The sequence below is a fragment of the Theropithecus gelada genome, chromosome 7a (genome assembly GCF_003255815.1).
Source record: "Theropithecus gelada isolate Dixy chromosome 7a, Tgel_1.0, whole genome shotgun sequence".
In the NCBI taxonomy this organism is placed as follows: domain Eukaryota; kingdom Metazoa; phylum Chordata; class Mammalia; order Primates; family Cercopithecidae; genus Theropithecus; species Theropithecus gelada.
In genome coordinates, this window is record NC_037674.1 from 12,660,345 (window position 1) to 12,682,240 (window position 21,896).

A 21,896-nucleotide genomic window follows, 5' to 3' on the forward strand; every position below is an offset into this window, starting at 1 on the left:
TTTGTATTTTTAGTAGAGACGGTGTTTCACTGCATTAGCCAGGATGGTCTCTATCTCCTAACCTCATAATCTGCCCACCTTGGCCTCCCAAAGTGTTGGGATTACAGGCGTGAGCCACCGTGCCTGATCTACTATATTTATATTCTTGGAGGTCAATAAATACAAGAAAATGAGAAAATTATTGTAGAGACTCATGTCTTCATGATTCTGAACTTCATAACACTGTGCTTAACTACCGATATGTTGAGGAATCAACGTCTTCTTTATATTTGTCATTATGATTATCATCACAATATGATATTACCGTTCTATATCTTCCTAAGAAATAAGTGCATGACTGAAGTAACTTAGAAGTTATGAGAGTTCACTATAATGCGTAATTATAACATGAATTGAAAAAATATTTGAAAAAATATGCTTTTTGACATATAAATGCCCAATTGATATATAATGGTCTTTATTATTTATTTTCTTCTGCTAACTTTAGGTTTGATTTGTTCTGATTTCTCTACTTATTGAGGTACAATGTTAGGTTGTTAATTTGTGATCCTTCTACTTTTTCAATGTAGTCATTTAATGCTACAAAATTTCCTCTTAGCACTCCTTCTGCCATATCACACAGGTTTTGGTATGTTTTGTTTTCATTTTCACTTATTTCAAAAAAATTTAAATTTTGGTTTTACTTTCTTCATTGACCCAGTGATTGTTCAAGAGTATGCTGTTTAATTTCCATGTATTTGCATAGTTTCTGAAGTTCCTCTTGGTATTGATTTCTAGCTTCATTCCACTATAATCTGAAAAGATACTTAATTTTAAAAAAATTTATTGACTTGTTTTGATCTTGGAGAATGTTCCATGTGCTGATAAAAAGAATGTTTCTGGTATAATGTTAAGTCAATTTGTTTTAAAGTCCAATTTAATTCCAGTATTTCTTGGTTAATTTTCTGTCTTGATGATCTGTGTAGTGTTGTAAGTGGGATATTAAAGTCCCCTGCTATGATTGTATTGCTGTCTATCTCTTTCTTTAGGTCTAGCCACATTTGTTTTGTGAATTTGAGTGCTCCAACCTTTGGTGCAAACATATATTTAGAATTCTTTTATCTTCTCGCTGAATTGATCCTTTTATCATTATACAATGACTTTGTCTTTTTTTCCTACTGTTTTTGATTTAAAGTCTCTTTTATCTGATATAATTATAGCTACTCCTGCTTACTTTTGGTTTCTGTTTCTTTCTTTCCACTTCTTTATTTTCAGTCTCTATATGTCTTAATGAGTAAGGTTAATTTCTTGTAGGCAGCATATAGTTGGATCTTTTTTTTTTTTTAATCCATTCTGCCAATCTGTACCTTTTAAGTGAAACATTTAATCCATTTACATTAAAGGTTAATATTGATATGTAAGGTTTTGTTTCTGTCATATTGTTGATTGCTCTAAGTTGTTTTGTAAATTGTTTCCTTCTTTTCCCCTGTCTTTTTGTCTTTTTGCTTTCATGAAATTCTGTCATGTTGCCATTTGATTCCATTTTCTTCCTCCTTTGTGTGATTTTTTTATAAGAACTGTGCATTTTGCATTACTATGTATTTTTGTGATGGTTAATATTGACCTTTTGTTTCCATGTTTAAGACCCCTTCAAGCATAAGAAAGATCAGAACAGAACTAAATGAAATACAGACCAAAAAAGTTACAAAAGATCAACAAGATGAGAAGTTTCTTTTTTGAAAAAGTAAACAAAATTGATAAACCACTAGCTAGACTAATCAACAAAAGAAGAGAGAAGATACAGATAAAAACAACCAGAAGTGAAAAAGAAGACATTGTAACTGATACCACAGAAATACAAAAAGATGGTCAGAGACTATTATGAACAACTATACAATCACAAACCAGAAAACCTAGAGGAAATGGATAAATTCCTGGAAACAACCTTCTAAGACTGAACCAGGAAGGAATAGAACTCCTGAACATATTAATAATGATTAGTGAGATTGAATCAATAATAGAAAATCTCCAAACACAAAAAAGTCAAGTACCAGATGGAGTCACAGCTTATTTTACCCAACATACAAAAAAGAACTAATATCAATCCTCCTGTAACTATTCCAAAAAATACAGGAGGAGGGAAGAAGTATTCTAAGCAATTCTATGAGGCCAAAACGACCTTGATACAAAAACCAGACCAGGAAACAACAACAAAGAAAGAAAACTCTGGATCAATATCCCTGACGATCATAGATGCAAAAATTCTAAAAACATACTAGCAAATCAAATCCAACAGCATATCAAAGAGATAATATGCCATGATCAGATGGGATTTATCCCAGGGATGCAAGGCTGGTTCAACATATAGAAACCAATAAATGTGACACATTACATAAACAGAATTTAGGACCAAAACCAATAGACACAAAAATGCATTCAGTAAAATTTATCATCACTACATGATAAAAATTTTCAACCAACTGGCATAGAAGGAACATACCTCAACATAATAAAGCCCATATGTGACAAATCCTCAGGGAATATCACACTTAATGGAAAAAAGTTGAAAACATTCCCTCTAAGAACTGTAACAAGAATATCCACCTTCACCACCCTTTTTTATTTTTTAAATTTTTTATATTTTTTTAGACAGGGTCTCACTCTGTCACCCAGGCTGGAGTACAGTGGCACAATCTTGGCTCACTGCAACCTCCACCTCCTGGGCTCAAGCAATCCTCCCACCTCAGCCCCCAAGCAGCTGGGACCACAAGTGTGTGCCACCATGCCTGGCTATTATTTATTTATTTATTTATTTATTTTTAGTAGAGATGGGTTTTGCCATGTTTTCCAGGCTGATCTCGAACTCCTGAGCTCAAGTGATCCACCTGTCTCTGCCTCCCAAAGTGTTGGGATTACAGGCATGAGCCACCACACCTGGCCCTTTACCCTCTTATTCAACATAATACAAGAAGTCCTCACAGAGTAATCAAGCAAGAGAAAAAAGAATAAGGCATCTAAATTGGGGAAGAGGAAGTCAAATTATCCATGTACACTGATTATTTGATCTTATATCTAAAAAACCCTAAAGATTCCACCAAAAAATTATTAGATTTGATAAATGAATTCAGTAAAGTTTCAGGATACAAAATTAATGTACAAAAGCCAGTATCATTTCTATAGACCAATAACAATCTAGCCAAAGACCAAATCAAGAAGGCAATCCCATTTACAATAGCTACAAAAAATAAAATAGCTAGGAATATATCCAAGGAGGTAAAGATCTCTATAAGCAGAATTACAAAACACTGATGAAAAAATTATAGATGACACAAACAAATGGAAAAACATCCCATGCTTATGGACTGGAAGAATCAACATCATTAAAATGAGCATATTGTTGAAAGCAATCTAGAGATTCAATGCAAGTTCTATCAAATTACCAACATAATTTTTCACAGATTTAGATAAAACAATCTTAAAATTTATATGGAACCAAAAAAGAGCCTGAATAACCCAACCAAAGCAATTTAGAACAAAGCTGGGGGCATCACATTACCTCACCTTGAATTACACTACAAAGTTATATTACCCAAAACAGTATGGTACTAGCATAAAAACAGATACAGAGATCAATGGAACGGAATAGAGAACCTAGAAATAAACGTAAAATACTAATAACCAACAGATTTTCAACACTGTTGACAAAAATATACATTGAGGAAAGCACACTCAATTCAGTAAATGGTGCTGGGAAAATTAAGATAGCCATATGCAGAAGAATGAAATTGGATGTCTACCTTTCACCATATAAAAAATTACCTCACAATGGATTAACGACCTGAAAATATAAAAATTCTAGAATAAAACCTAGGAAAAACTCTTCTGGACACTGGCCTAGGAAAATAATTTATAAACAAGTCCTCAAAAGCAAACACAACCAAAACAAAATTAGACAAATGGGACTTAATTAAACTAAAAAAGTTCCTGCACAACAAAAGAAACAATCGACAGAGTAAACAGATAAACTACGGAATGGGAAAAATACTTGAAAACTATGCATCTGACAAAAGGCTCATATCTAGACTCTATACAGAACTCAACTCATTAAGAAAAAAACCAAATAAGCCCATTAAAACTGGGCAAAGTACATGAACAGAAAATTTTCAAAAGAACACACACAGGCAGCCAACAAACAAGAAAAAATGCTCAACATCACTAATCATAAGGAAAATATGAATTAAAACTATAATGAGATACCATCTTAATACCAGTCAGAATGGCTATTTTTAAAAAGTCTATTTGGAAGGCCAAGGCAGGAGGATTGCTTAAGGTCAGGAATTTAAGATCAGCCTGGGCAAAACAGCAAGATCTATCACTACAAAAAATAAAAATTAGCCTGGGATGGTGACACATGCCTGTAGTCCCAGCTATTTGGGAGAATGAGGTGAGAAGATTGCTTGAGTCCAGGAGTTGGAAGCTACAGTGAGCTATGATCATGCCCCTATACTCAAGCCTGGGTGACAGAGTGAGACTCTGTCTCAAAATTATATATATGATAACATTATATCGTTTAAAAAAATAAAAAGTCTAAAAACAACATATGTTGGTGAGGATGTGGAGAAAAGTGAACACGTATACACTATTGGTGGGAATGTGAATCACTCAAGCTCTATGGAAAAAATACTGAAATTTGTCCAATAACTAAAAATAGAGCTATCATTCGATCCAGCAACCCCACTAACAGGTATATATGTAAACAGAAAGAAAACATTGTATCAAAAAGATACCAGTACTCATACGTTTATCACAGCACTATTCATAATAGCAAAGATATGGAGTCAACCTAAGTGTCTGTAATGGAAGACTGGATAAAGAAAATGTGGTGTATATATACCATGGAATACCAGTCTGTCACAGAAAAGGATAAAATCATGTCTTTTGCAGCTACATGGATGGAACTGGAGGCCATTTTCCTAAGTGAAATAACAGAAAGTCAAATACTACATGTTCTCACTTGTTAGTGGGAGCTAAACAATGGGCACACATGGACACACAGAATAGCATAATAGACCTTGGAGACTACAAAAGGTAGGAGGACAGGTGGGGGATGAGAGCTGAAAAATCACCTATTGGGTACAGTGCTCACCATTCGGGTGATGGGAACACTTAAAGCCCAGACTTCACCACTATGCAATACATGCATGTAAGAAACCTGCACTTGTACCCCCCAAATATATATCAATGTTAAAAATATATATACACATGTATATATACACATTTGTTTATATATATATATATATTCAAAGTTGGATAGTTTGGTACTATTGTGAATAAGATTTTTTCCATGTATGTGTGTGTGTATATATGTGTGTGTGTACATATATTTATATAATATATATGTATACATGGAAAAAATCTTATTCACAATAGTACCAAACCATCCAACTTTGAAAAAAGTTAATAAGTATTAATAAATAATAAATATTCAGGAACCATATGGATAAAATGTCACAATTTCACTAAGGAACACAAAAAATGAATAAATGCATAGTGAGATTCAAAATTTTATAGATTTCAATTTTTCCCTAATTAATATATATATTTAATGCTTCCCCAATCAATATCACATTGGAATTAACTTTCAAAGTTGGCAAAGAGTTTTAAATTGAATATGGAAAAATAACTATTACAAATGTCAAAATCAAAAAATGAATTTCAGCTGACAAGTAGTTTGGAAGTCAACGCTTCCATCCTTACAACAAGAAAATTCTAAACAAATTGAAATTCAATGATGTTTCTTGGAACCATAAAAGATCTGAGGCCATACCATAGGGCAATCCTCCACTGTGAAATCTAGGACAGGTGCATCCAGAGGGATATTAACAACTAAGATTTGCTTACTGCCAGGAGCAGCCACTGGAGCCATAAGCTGGTAGAAACAGTTAAATGCTAATTTTACTTATTGCTAGAGGCTGAGGGTGGACTCATGTGAGAACAGGAAATTCCTGGGGGCTGTAATCTTTAGACAATACCAAACTTTCATAGACTTTCCCCTCTTCCAAGACTCCCACCAGGTTCCAATGTTGAGGATCTGAGAAATATTCTGGCAAGGGAAGGAAAGAGTAGCCATTATGAAACACACCCAGAGTCTTTTGTAGAGCACATGCCTACTCTTTAGGGAAAGGACTTTGCCTGAGCTGAATTCTGAAAACATCCCAGCTGTCAGAAAGGACTTCCTCTTCATTCTATTTGCCCTCAGTTTTCTGGTGTCACTTAATGGGAGTACACAGTCAGCAGAGAACAGAGCTCCAAGAAAATCACTTGGAGGTTGGATCTGAGGCAGGAAAAAAAATTACATGGCAGTTGGAAAATTAATACCACTGGAGGGAGGACAGAAATCCTTGTGAAGATACAGCCCTAAGACATAGAGTTATGAAAAGACTGAGGCTTAACTGTTAGACTCTAGAGAGCTCTTCCTCCCCAATACGTTATCACCACATCAGTAGGGTTCTAGTGTAATGATAATTATCACTGAAAAAGCTACATGACACATACTCTTTCTGAGAAGAAGTACTCAGAGAAGTCCCAATTTAAGAGGGGAGGAACAAGCAAGCAAATGAGAATTTGGAGACTCTAGTACCTAAACATTAAATGCAACCTAATTCCTAGACAGATGAACATTTATTCTCACACTAAAGGTCTATTTTCTTCAGTTTTTATTACCTGATAGAACACATTCTGCTTTCAATAAAAAATTACAAGCATGCTAAAAGGCAAGAAAAAACAGTGAAGAGACAAAGCAATAATCAGAACTAGACTCAGAAATAACAAAATTGTTGAGATTATCAGGCAGGAAATTTAAAATAACTATGATTAATAAGTTGAAGTTTCTACAGGAAAAAATAGAAAACATGAAGGAACAGATGCATAATGTAAGCAGAGAGGTAAAAACTCTCAGAGAGAATCAAAAGAAAATGTTATAAATAAAAAGCACAGTAACAGAAATGAAGGAAGGCTTTGATGGACTCATCAGTAGTGTCAACACGGCCAAGGAAAGCACCAGTGAACTTGAAGATAGGTCAATAGAAACTTTCTCAACTGAAAAGCAAAGAGAAAAAAGAATGGGAAAAACAGAACAAATCATCCAAGAACTGTGGCATAAAATCAAGAGGTATAACACAAATTTAACTGAAATAGCAGAAGACAAACAAGAGAATGAAGCCGTGTAAATATCTGAAAATATTTGAAATCAAAATGGCCATAAACTTTCCAAATTTAATGACAGACAGTAAACCACATATCCCCAAACCTCAAAGAATCCCAAGTAGAATAAAACAATAACAACAACATACACTGTGGTGTATTCTTTTGAAATTTACAGAAAACTAAAAACAAAGAAAAAAATATTGAAAGGAGCCAGAGAAAAAGAGAACCCCTTACCTACAGAGGAACAAAGATAAGAATTACAGCAAAATTCTCCTTAGAAACCATGTAAACAAGACAAGTGTGAAATATTTGAAGTGCTAAAAATTATCCAAAACCTTTAATACCATAGCCAGCAAATCCTCAAACATGATGAACAAACAGACTTTCTTAGACAAACAAAACCTGAGGGAATTCACTGTTAGCAGATCTTCTCTATACGAAATATTAAAGAAAGGTTTGAGACAAAAGAAAAATAATACAGGCCAGAAACTTGGGCCTACATAAAGAAAAGAAGACAAATAGAGGAAAAATAAAATATTTTATTTTTTAAATTCTGAATTGTCCTAAAAGATAACTCTTTGTTTAAAGTAATAATAGTAACAATGCATTGAGTGATTATAGCATGTGGATAAATGAAATAGATAACAGGAGGGAGGAATTGGAGATACTCTGTAATAGGGTACATACACAACACATGAAGCGATGTAGTATATACAAAGTACTTAAATTAGTTCATATGGCATACTGCAAAGTCTAGAACAACTACTATTTTTTAAAAATATATTTGATACACTAATTGAGGAGATAAAATGGCATCATGTAAAATGTTCAATAACACCAGCAAAGGCAGAAAAAAGAGGAGAAAATAAATGTAATGAATAGAAAACAGTCACAAACATGGTAGATATTAGTCTAACTGGATCAGTAATCACTTTAAATGTGAATAGTTTAAATATGTTAATTAAGTGACAGATTTTTAGAGTGGATAAAAAAACCCCAATTATATGTTACCTATTAAAACCCATTTTAAGTATAAAGAATTAGAGAATTTAAAAGACGGGGAAGTATGTAATAATAAAAGTGTCAATTCTTTATTGCACTTATGCACCTAACAAGAAAGCATCAAAATATATGAGGCAAAAACTGATCAAACTATAAGTTAGTCACTGCTATAAAGACTTCAGCACTTCTCTGTTAGTAACTGATAGATCAAGCCATCAGAAAATCAGTAAAGATATAGATGATTTAACATCACTATCAACTGACTTGATCTAATTGACTTTTATAGAATACTCTTTCCAACAACTCCATTCTTCTGTAGCTCGTATGGAACATTCATAAAAACATACCATACTCTGGGTCAAAAAATATACTATAACAAACTTAAAAGAATAGAAATAAAAGTATGTTTTCAAATAGTAATGGAATCAATTAGAAATTAATTACGGAAATACAACAGGAAAGTCTCTAAATATCTAAAAATTGAGCAACACATTTTAAAATAATCTCTGGGTCAAAAAAAAAAAAAAAAAAGCTTCAAGAGAGACAGGCTGGCAAGATGATCAAATAGGAACAGCTCCGGTCTGCAGCTCCCAGCGAGATTGACACAGAAGGTGGGTGATTTCTGCATTTCCAACTGAGGTGCCCAGTTCATCTCACTGGGACTGATTGGACAGTGGGTGCAGCCCATGAAGGGTGAGCCGAAGCAGGGTGGAGTGTTGCCTCACTTGGGAAGTTCAAGGAGTAGGGAAATTCCCTGCCCTAGCCAAAGGAAGCCTTGAGGGTCTGTGAATGGTGCAGTCCAGTCCAGATACTGCGCTTTCCCCATGGTCTTCACAACCTGCAGACCAGGAGATTCCCTCTGGTGCCTACGCCACCAGGGCCCTGGGTTTGAAGCACAAAAGTAGGCAGCCATTTGGACAGACACCAAGCTAGCTGTAGGAGTTTTTTTTTTTTTTTTTCATTCCTCAATGGCACCTGGAATGCCAGTGAGACAAAACCATTCACTCCCCTCAAAAGGGGGCTGAAGCCAAGGAGCCAAGTGGTCTGGCTCAACAGGTCCCACCCCCACAGAGCCCAGCAAGCTAAAATCCACAGGCTTGAAATTCTTGCTGCCAGCACAGCAGTCTGAGGTCCACCTGGGAAGTTCGAGCTTGGTGGGGGGGAGGGGCATCCACCACTGCTGAGGCTTGAGAAGTGGGTCTCCCAGCACAATATTCAAGCTCTGCTAAGGGTCACACAGCTAAGGGGTTCCTGACCCGCATGTCTCCTGACTCAGAGACATCTTCCAGTAGGGTCTGACAGACATCTCATACAGGAGCGCTCTGGCTGACATCTGGCAAGGGTACCCTCTGGGATGAAGCTTCCAGTAGAAGGAATATGCAGCAATCTTTGCTGTTCTGCAGCCTCTGCTGGTGATAACCAGGCAAACAGGGTCTGGAGTAGACCTCCAGCAAACTCCAGCAGACCTGCAGCAGAGGGGCCTGACTGTTGGAAGAGAAACTAACAAACAGAAAGCAATAGTATCAACATCAACAAAAAGGATGTCCACTCAGAGACCCCATCAAAGACCAAATGTAGATAAATCCACAAAGATGGGGAGAAAGCAGTGCAAAAAGGCTGAAAATTCCAAAAAGCAAAACGTCTCTTATCCTCCAAAGGATGACAACTCCTCACCAGCAATGGAACAGAACTAGACAAAGAACGATTTGACAAATTGACAGAAGTAGGCTTTAGAAGGTGGGTAATAACAAGCTCCTCTGAGCTTAAGGAGCGTGATCTAACCCAGTGCAAGGAAGTTAAGAACGTTGAAAAAAGGTTAGACAAATTGCTAACTAGAATAAGCAGTTTAGAGAAAAACATAAACGACCTGATGGAGATGAAAAACACAGCACGAGAACTTTGTGAAGCATACACAAGTATCAATAGCCAAATCAATCAAGCAGAAGAAAGGATATCAGAGATTGAAGACCAACATAATGAAATAAAGCAAGAAGACAAAATAAGAGAAAAAAGAATAAAAAGGAATGAACAAAGCCTCCAATAAGTATGGGACTATGTGAAAAGACCAAATGTATGTTTGATTGGTGTACCTGAGAGTGACGGGGAGAATGGAACCAAGTTGGAAAACACTCTTCAGGATATTATCCAGGAGAACTTCCCCCACCTAGAAAGACAGGCCAACATTCAAATTCAGGAAATACAGAGAACACCATAAAGATACTCCTTGCGAAGAGCAACCCCAAGACACATAATCATCAGCTTCACTAAGATTGCAACGAAGGAAAAAATATTAAGGGCAGCCAGAGAGAAAGGTCGGGTTACTGACAAAGGGAAGCCCAACAGACTAACAGCAGATCTCTCCGCAGAAACCTTACAAGCCAGAAGACAGTGGGGGCCAATATTCAAAATTCTTAAAGCAAAGAATTTTCAACCCAGAATATCATATCCAACCAAACTAAGCTTCATAAGTGAAGGAGAAATAAAATCCTTTACAGACAAACAAATGCTGAGAGATTTTGTCACCACCATGCCTGCCTTGATAAAACTCCTGAAGGAAGCACTAAACATGGAAAGAAAAAACCGGTACCAGCCACTGCAAAAACATACCAAATTTTAAAGGCCATCAACACTATGAAGAAACTGCATCAACTAAAGGGCAAAATAACCAGCTAGCATTGTATTGACAGGATCACATTCACACTTAATAATATTAACCTTAAATGTAAATGGACTAAAAGCCCCAATTAAAAGACACAGACTGGTAAATTGGATAAAGAGTCAAGACCCATTGGTGTGCTGTATTCCAGAGACCCATCTCATGTGCAAAGATGCACATAGGCTCAAAATAAAGGGATGGAGGAATATTTACCAAGCAAATGGAAAGAAAAAAAAAAAGGCATGGGTTGCAATCCTATTCTCTAATCAAACAGACTTTAAACCAACAAAGATCAAAAAAGACAAAGAAGGGCATTCCATAATGGTAATGGGATCAACACAACAAGAAGAGCTAACTATCCTAAATATATGTGCACCCAATACAGGAGCACCCAGATTCATAAAACAAGTTCTTAGAGATCTACAAAGAGACTTAGACTCCCACACAATAATAGTGGGAGACTTTAACACCCCACTGTCAATATTGGACTGATCAACAAGACAGAAAATTAACAAGGATATCCAGGACTTGAACTCAGCTGTGGACCAAGCAGACCTAATAGACATCTACAGAACTCTCCACCCCAAATCAACAGAATATACATTCTTCTCAGCACTGCATCACACTTATTCCAAAATTGACCACATAATTGGAAGTAAAACACTCCTCAGCAAACGCAAAAGACCAGAAATAATAACAAACTGTCTCTCAGACCACAGTGCAATCAAATTATAACTCAGGATGAACAGGGGTCACTTCCAAGATGGCCAAATAGGAACAGCTCCGGTCTGCAGCTCCCAGTGAGACTGATGCACAAGATGGGTGATTTCTGCATTTCCAACTGAGATACTTGGTTCACCTCACTGGGACTGGTTGGACAGTGGGTGCAGCCCACGGAGGGTGAGCTGAAGCAGGGAGGGGCATTGCTTCACCCACGAAGTGCAAGGGGTTGGGGGATTTCCCTTTCCTAGCCAAGGGAAGTTGTGACAGATTGTACCTGGAAACACGGTACACTCCTGACCAAATACTGCACTTTTCCCATGGTCTTAGTGACTGGCAGACCAGGAGATACCCTCCTGTGCCTTGCTCAGTGCGTTCCATGCCCATGGAGACTTGCTCACTGCTACTGTAGCAGTCTGAGGTGAACATGCAATGCGGCAGCTTGACAGGTGTAGGGGCATCTGCCTTTGCTGAGGCTTGAGTAGCTCATAGTGTAAACAAAGCAGCCAGGAAGCATGAACTGAGTGGAGCCCACCGCAGCTCAGCAATGCTTACTGCCTCTATAGATTCCACCTTGGGGGCAGGGCATGGCTGAACAAAAGGTAGCAGACAGCTTCTGCAGACTTAAACATCCCTGTCTGACAGCTCTGAAGACAGCAATGGCTCTCTCAGCATAGCGTTTGAGCTCTGAGAGTGGACAGACTGCTCCTTCAAACAGGTCCCTGACCTCCATGTAGCCTGACTGGGAAACACCCAGTAGGGGCCAACAGACACCTCAAACAGGTGGGTGACCCTCTGTGATGAAGCTTCCAGAGGGAGGATCAGGCAGCAATATTTGCTGTTCTGCAGCCTCTGCTGTTGATACCCAGGCAAACAGGGTCTGGAGTAGACCTCCAGGAAACTCCAGCAGACCTGCAGCTGAGGGATCTGACTGTTAGAAGGAAAACTAAAAAATAGAAAGGAATAGCATCAACATCAATTTAAAAAGGACATTCACACCAGAATCCCATCTGTAGGTCACCAACATCAAAGACCAAAGGCAGATAAAGCCAAAAAGATGGAGAGAAACCAGAGCAGAAAAGCTGAAAATTCCAAAAAAACAGAGCACCGCTTCTCCTCCAAAGAATTGCAAGGGAACAAAACTGGACGGAGAATGAGTTTGATGAGTTGATAGAAGTAGGCTTCAGAAGGTCAGTCATAACAAACTTCTCCAAGCTAAAGGACCATGTTCTAACCCATTGCAAGGAAGCTAAAAACCTAGAAAAAATGTTAGATGAATGGCTAACTAGAATAAACAGTGCAGTGCAGTGCAGAGAAGACCTTCAATGACCTGATAGAGATGAAAACCATGGCACAAGAACTTTGTGATGCAAGCACAAGCTTCAATAGTCAATTCAATCAAGTGTAAGAAAGGATATCAGTGATTGAAGACCAAATTAATGAAATAAAGTGAGAAGACGAGATTAGAGAAAAAAGAGTGAAAAGACACAAAGCCTCCAAGAAACATGGGACTATGTGAAAAGGCCAAACCTACGTCTGCTTGGTGTACCTGAGAGTGATGAGGAGAATGGAACCAAGTTGGAAAACACTCTTCAGAATATTATCCAGGAGAACTTCCCTAACCTAGTAAGGCAGGGCAATATTCAAATTCAGGAAATACAGAGAATACCATAAGGATACTCCTCAAGAAGAGCAACCCAAAGACACATAATTGTCAGATTCACCAAAGCTGAAATGAAGGAAAAAATGTTAAGGGCAGTCAGAGAGAAAGGTCGGGTTACCCACAAAGGGAAGCCCAACAAACAAACAGCAGATCTCTCTGTAGAAACCCTACAAGCCAGAAGAGAGTGGGGGCCAACATTCAACATTTAAAGGAAAGAATTTTCAACTCAGAATCTCATATCCAGCCAAACTAAGCTTCATAATTGAAGGAGAAATAAAATCCTTTACAGACAAGCAAATGCTGAGAGATTTTGTCACCACCAGGCCTGCCTTACAAGAGCTCCTAAAGGAAGCACTAAACATGGAAAGGAACAACTGGTACCAGCCACTGCAAAACCATGCCAAATTGCAAAGACTATTGATGCTATGAAGAAGCTGCATCAATTAAGAGGCAAAATAACCAGCTAACATCATAGTGGCAGGATCAAATTCAAACAGAACAATATCAACCTTAAATGTAAATGGGCTAAATGCCACAATTAAAAGACACAGACTGACAACTTGGATAAACAATCAAGACCCATTGGTGTGCTGTAGTCAGGAGATCCATCTCATGTGCAAAGATGCACATAGGCTCAAAATAAAGGGATGGAGGAAGATCTACCAAGCAAATGGAAAGAAAAAAAAAAGCAGGATTTGCAATCCTAGTCTATGATAAAACAGACTTTAAACCAACAATGATCAAAAGACACAAAGAAGGCCACTACATAATGGTAAAGGGATGAATTCACCAAGAAGAGCTAATTATCCTAAATATATATGCACCCAATACAGGAGCACCCAGATTCATAAAACAAGTTCTTAGAGACCTACAAAGCAACTTAGTCTCCCACAAAATAATAGTGGGAGACTTTAACACCCCACTGTCAATATTAGACAGATCAACGAGGCATTAGGTTAACAAGGATATCCAGGATGTGAACTCGGTTCTGCACCAAACAGACCTAATAGACATCTTCAGAACTCTACACTCCAAATCAACAGAATATACATTCTTTTCAGCACCACATAGCACTTACTCTAAAATTAACCACATAATTGGTAGTAAAACACTCCTCAGCAAATGTAAGAGAACAGAAATCACAACAAACTGTCTCTCAGACCACAGTGCAATCAAATTAGAATTCAGGATTAGGAAACTCACTAAAAACTGTACAACTACAAGGAAACTGAACAACTTGCTGCTGAATGACTACTGGGTACATAATGAAATGAAGGCAGAAATAAAGATGTTCTTTGAAACCAATAAGAATGAAGACACAACGTACCAGAATCTCTGGGACAATTTAAAGCAGTGTGTAGAGGGAAATTTGTAGCACTAAATGGCCACAAGAGAAAGCAGGAAAAATCTAAAATTGACACCCTAACATCACAATTAAAAGAACTAGAGAAGCAAGAGCAAACACATTCAAAAGCTAGCAGAAGGCAAGAAATAACTAAGATCAGAGCAGAACTGAAGGCTATAGGGACACAAAAAACCCTTAAAAAATCAGTGAATCCAGGAGGTGGTTTTTTGAAAAGATCAACGAAATTGATAGACCACTAGCAAGACTTATAAAGAAGAAAAGAGAGAAGAATCAAATAGATGCAATAAAAAAATGATAAAGGGGATATCACCACCGATCCCACAGAAATACAAACTACCATCAGAGAATAATATAAAGCCCTCTACGCATATAAACTAGAAAACCTAGAAGAAATGGATAATTTCCTGGACACATACACCCTCCCAAGACTAAAGCAGGAAGAAGTTGAATCTCTGAATAGACCAATAACAGGTTCTGAAGTTGAGGCAATAATTAATAGCCTACTAACCAAAAAATGTCCAGGACCAGACAAATTCACAGCCAAATTCTACTAGAGATACAAACAGGAGCTGGTACCATTTCTTCTGAAACTATTTCAATCAATAGAAAAAGAGGAAATCCTCCCTAACTGATTTTATGAGGCCGGCATCATCCCAATACCATAGCCTGGTAGAGACACAGTACAAAAAATGGAATTTTAGGGCAATATCCCTGATGAACATTGATGTGAAAATCCTCAATAAAATACTGGCAAACTGAATCCAGCAGCACATCAAATAACTTATCCACCACCATCAAGTTGGCTTCATCCCTGGGATACAAGGCTGGTTCAAAATATGCAAATCGATAAACGTAATCCATCCCATAAACAGAACAAAAGATAAAAAACCACATGATTAACTCAATAGATGCAGAAAAAGCCTTCGACAAAATTCAACAGTGCTTCATGCTCAAAACTCTCAATAAACTAGGAATTGATGGAATGCATCTCAAAATAATGGGAGTTATTTATGACAAACTCATAGCCAATATCATACTGAATTGGCAAAAACTGGAAGCATTCCCTCTGAAAACTGGCACAAGATAAGGATGCCCTCTCTCACCACTCCTATTCAACATAGTGTTGGAAGTTTTGGCCAGGGCCATCAGGCAACAGAAAGAAATAAAGGGTATTCAATTAGAAAAACAGAAGTTAAATGTTTTCTCTGTTTGCAAATGACATGATTTTATATTTAGAAAACATCATTGTCTCAGCCCCAAATCTCCTTAAGCTGATAAGCAACTTCAGCAAAGTCTCAGGATACAAAAGCGATGTGCAAAAATCACAAGCATTCCTATATACCAATAATGGACAGAGAGTCAAATAATGAGTGAACTCCTATTCACAATTACTACAAAAAGAATAAAATACCTAGGAATCCAACCTACAAGGGATGTGAAGGACCTTTTCAAGGAGAACTATAAACCACTGCTCAATGAAATAAAAGAGGACACAAGCAAATGGAAGAACATTCCATGCTCATGGATAGGAAGAATCAATATCGTGAAAATGGCCATACTGCCCAAGGTAATTTATAGATTCAATGCTCTCCCCATCGAGCTACTACTGATTTTCTTCACATAATTGGAGAAAAGTACTTTAAGGTTCATATGGAACCAAAAAAGAGCCCGCATCTCCAAGACAATTCTAAGTCAAAAGAACAAATTCTATTAGTCTGGACACTTGCTTGTCATCTTACGCCATATAGGTCAATGGTGGAATTGCATCATGGGTAACATTGAAATTCTTGGAAATTTCTGAAGAAGCAACTTGCAAAAACAACTAGTGAAAGCAATAGAAACATTTGATATATATATCAATCTCTACCTATACAAATTTATAACAGATCTTGAGTTGATAAACTTTCAAAGTGAGTAACAAGCTTTTATTGATCAGTAATAAAACATAAATGCCCAATTTTAAAACAAGCAAACTACATAAACACTTGTTCAGGAAAGAAGAAAAAATGATTACTAATTAACTTGGTGAAGCAATTTAGAATCACAGGTAGAAAAAGAAGTAAATTTAAAAGTACAAAATACAATTGCCTTTCCCTTTCAAATTAACAAACAGTTTGAGTAAGAAAATGTCTGGTGCTCAAGAAATATAAATACTTACCTTGAAACACAGACTTCTTACCACTTTTGTTCTCTAGCCTCAAACTAGGATCAAGTAATTCAGTACACTTGGATGATGTGTGCACCAAAATCTCAGAAATCACCACTAAAGCCTTATTCATCAAACCGAAGACCACCTTTTCCTCAAAAAATTATTGAAATAAAAACAAAAGAAGGCAAATGAAAGTAATTCAGTACACTTAAGAGAGGGTAATTTATCAGAAATTATTGTTTAGTATTAGGAAAATAGGTAATGCTATTTAGAATATGCAGAAAGGAGTAGAGAGTTTGTGAAAGCAAAGCTAACCACTTTGCTGTCTCTGTTGAATTAGATCCAATGCAGAACCAATTTCCTCAAAGGGGTCTAAATATTCAGAAAATTGGTGTCACCTATATTGAAATCTAAGTTCTAAATCTCATCTCCCAAACAAACAGAATGATGTCTATGATTTCTCGTTTGTTTTTTGCACTACAAGTCTCTGTCAGGCCAAATAATCACAAGTAGAACTAATGTTTCCTTTTAATTAGGTTGTGGCTTTGTAAAATGACTTTATTTTAAATTTATTTTTTGTTTTCAGTAATGAAGAAAAAAGATGGTGACCTTTCATTCAAAGATACAAAAATCCAATGACTTTAGAGAATATAAAGATAGATTTTTGGATTACTAATAACAGGGAAATAACTATCAATATAATAACACGTTACACTCTGAACCGGGCTTCTCGGGGCATGACTAATCGTCTATTGGGGTAATAAAAATAAGATTAGAGAAAAAATTCAGAGAGAAGAAGTGTTTTGAAAGTAAAACAAAACAAAAATAATGCAAAAATACTGAGAATGTTACCTCAATTGGCCCAATAGGAGGGGAGAATCCAGAAGAAGCTTCTAAATAATTATCAGTACTTGATCATCTGAATCAAGACACAGTACTCGGTATAAATGTCAGATTTTTGTCAGTAGCACTTTTTTTCATTTTTGCATATAGTTACTAGCTCTCAGAAATAAAATATTCTTCCTACTTTCTCTCCAGTGCCTCAGTTTCTATCCTGCTTACCACTTAATTCTATTAGTCTGGACACTTGCTTGTTATCTTACGCCATACAGGTCAATGGTGGAATTGCATCATGGGTAATATTGAAATTCTTGGAAATTTCTGAAGAAGCAACTTGCAAAAACAACTAGTGAAAGCAATAGAAACATTTGAGAATCTACTTGCCTTTTAAGTCACTCTAAACACTTTTTATTGGATTGCTGCTTATTATAGTTCTCAAAATTGATTGTATAAGTGCTCTCAGACTATACAAAGAAAGTCATGTAAGAGCATTTACTTGGAAAGTCATGTAAGAACATTTATAACAGCAGGTTATAATGACATTATCAACTCACAATATTAAAATGGAAAAGCCCAGATTTTAATTTTTCCCAGAGCTTTAATATTGCAATTAGGCTATAGAAGTTGTAGAATAATTGAATTGTCTAAATATGTAGACACAACAGTGTCCCTTTCAAAATCATGACTCAAAATCATGGTTATTAATGCCACACATTACTCACTCAAGTGTTACAATTTAGCAGCTGCACATAATTTGGTACTGTGGGACTCATATTCAGGATGTGAGTAGATTCTTTGAGACAAGTATCCATAGTGTCACAAAAACACCTGTCCTCATGGAGTTTTCATTCTAATGGTGAGAGGCCAACAATTAATAATTAAAATGCATAACATGTCAAAGGATGGTAAGTGCTTGGAGAAAATGAAACAAGGAAATGGGATAATTGCTAACTCAATCACTTCCAACACTGAGCAATTTCCTTCTATAGAAGACTCAGTCTAGAATGTAAAATCTTTCCTATTTTTGATAAACTTGACAGCTTTTCCCAGACACTACTTTTAGAAATGAATGTGTAATGCCACTTATCAAGCACAAATTCCTTCTTGTATAACATCAAAGAGCATCACTATGTAATGTATAAAGTATATTTTTACAACTGGTGGGATGAGAGAGCAAGTTAATCACTGTGAGGTTCCTTTGCTAAGGTTCTTTTTTTAGCTGCTGGGGATGAAATTGGTTGGGAGATGATTTGGTGAAGCATAGGTTGGCTAAAGGTCTTACCCACCTGGTTTACCCTTTCAGGAAAAATAGAAAAAAAGCTTATCTTCTTATTCAGCAGTTAGTCTTCTGAGGTCATTAAATGATATGAACTGTAATTCCTATCGTATTTCTAGTCTGCCCTAATGATGTCACTCAAATGAAAATATTTTTCTGTACAGCAAGAGTGATGAGGAAGGTAGAAGCTTTGGTTTCAGTTTGATTTGATGATTTTATATAGACCCACTATGAACTTTTGCAGTCATTTATAATATAACAAAATTCCCTCAAGATACATAAATCATCAGACAGAAAAATTAGAGTCTATCTAAACAGATGCTTCTATTTCTAGCCTACATGACAAACAAAACAAAACCTATAGGAGTTGTGTATGCCATTTGTTTGAAATATATGTAGACTCCAAGGTACACTATGACTTCTCTGTTTCTTAAATTAAAAATAATAGATATATTAAACAACCTTACTAAAGTGCCACTTGCAGCTTCTCCTACTCTGCCATCATAACCTTTTCTCATTTGGTAAAATGACTAAATGGAATGAATTCTTCCTTGTATAATGTGTGCTTTCCTATTTTTCCTACATAGTTTGAGTTCTTCCTCAGAATACTTGAACTAACGACTAAATAGTCTTGGCTGAAGCTTCCCTTAAAACAGTCTTTTCAATTTCATTCTAACCTCTGCACAAATAAGATAGCACTTGAGAAATACCATCTTTGTCATGGGACCCTTTTCTCTAACACCTAGAAAACCTTCCATTACTTAGAATAGCAAGCCTCCTTACAATGTTTGTCATGTAAGATTTTTGTTCTAACTCTCCAAATTTGGCCACAGCTATCACATAATATGAGTATGTTGTCCAGTCTGGCCAGTCATCTCTCTGTGTAATAATCATACCACTCTTTTTTTTTTTCACTATGTGAATTTGCTTAAAATACTCGTGTTGCTTGGAATACCGTTTCCTTTCCTTCATTCTCATTCTGACCCATATTTCAAGACCATAGTCTTCATTTATTGTACCACATGGACACAATGCAACAACACTTGAGCCCACGGTGGCTGACCAGAAGAATGTCAGCTGAACATTGAAAAAAATCCACGCTCAACCAGAAAAGAGAGATTTCCTGTGAAGAAATTATTTTCTCAGGTTCTTGATAAAGAAGAACTAGAAATTCCTAAGATAATCCTATTTTGTGCCATTCATAATTTGTTATATGTAAGTATGCCTGAGTTAATTGTCTAGAAATAAATATGGAGTTCTTATTCCCGAATGTAGATTTAGACGAGGTCACTGTCACATACTTCTATGGTTTTCTTCCTAAAACAATCAAAGAGGACTTCTAGGCATTTTTATAGACAGATATCTGAATTATGTGGATTTCATATGATTATTACAACCAAACTCAGGTGTCCAGTTGGGTGAACAGTAAACACTAGGATAATGCTGGATCAAAAAATTACTTCTGGCCGGGCACAGTGGCTCACGCCTGTAATCCCAGCACTTTGGGAGGCTGAGGAGGGTGGATCACGAGGTCAGGAGATCGAGACCATCCTGGCTAACACAGTGAAGCCCCATCTCTACGAAAAATACAAAAAATTAGCCGGGCATGGTGGCGGGCGCCCGTAGTCCCAGCTACTCGGGAGACTGAGGCAGGAGAACGGCGTGAACCCAGAGGCGGAGCTTGCAGTGAGCCGAGATCGCGCCACTGCACTCCAGCCTGGGCCACTGAGCGAGACTCCAGATCAAAAAAAAAAAAAAAAAAAAATTACTTCTGAGAGAATATGCTAGAGATTAAAATTGAACATGACAATTATGACCTGTAAGCAAAGGAGTAATGATAGAGAGTATGTTATTAACCAAGAAAATAACTTAGGTACTTAAGAGCGTGAGCTAATAGGAAAGAACCAGTATCTCTCTCTCTCCCCCATTTCCTCTCCCTCTCTCTCTCTGCCTCTCACTTTGATGTGTATTTTTGCTACATGTTTTACAAACATTACTTTAGATCAGTAGAAGACAACTCATAATATCATATTATTTTATGATAGTAATATTGTGGCAGTACACATACATCACACTAATAAAGTGAATACTAATAACATGAAATTTGACTTAAAATTCATGACACAATAGAATAGCTCAGGAACAATTCAAAACAATGACAGTAACTTCTTTCTTTCCCTATATGCTTTTTTCTTGGTAAGTGGAATCCATATTTCCACACAAACTAGAATTACTAAACTCTTAATAGCATCCCCACGGTTTTGCTTCTTACTACGATGCCTTCATTGATTTCATCACAGATTAAGCATAATAACAAAACATCATTTGTCCTCAGGAGCATGAAGTGTCTCAGGCTATTTCTGCATGCACAGCAGCCTCATTCCTAAATAACTGTCCTAAGTATGTCAATCTACCCACCAGCTTTCTGCCAGCAGTATGACTGCTGTACATAAACTCTCCTGATGCTAATTACTACAAAGCATCCAATTCTTTTCCTAACAAACTTTAAATATCATAATTTTATTCTTACCCCAAAATTGTGCTTTCTGCTTTGACAACATAGCTTCAGGCAATATTTTTGGAAGATTATATTGAATGCTGCACATCTACAATCCATGAATTTTTTTTTCTCCTTTAAGAAGTATATATCTGTATCAATGAGTATTTTAGATGTAAATATCAGAAACTTCCAAATAATAATGTCTGAAATACAAGGACTTATTCTCCACATAAAAGAAGACAAGAGGCTGGCCAGGCGCGGTGGCTCACGCCTGTGATCCCAGCACTTTGGAAGGCCGAGGTGGGCGGATCACAAGGTCAGGAGATCGAGACCATCCTTTCTAACATGGTGAAACCCTGTCTCTACTAAAAAAATACAAAAATTTAGCCAGGCGTAGTGGCGGGCGCCTGTCGTTCCGGCTACTCGGGAGGCTGAGGCAGGAGAATGCTGTGAACCCGGGAGGCGGAGCTTGCAGTGAGCCGAGATGGTGCCACTGCACTCCAGCCTGGGCGACAGAGCGAGACTCCGTCTCAAAAAAA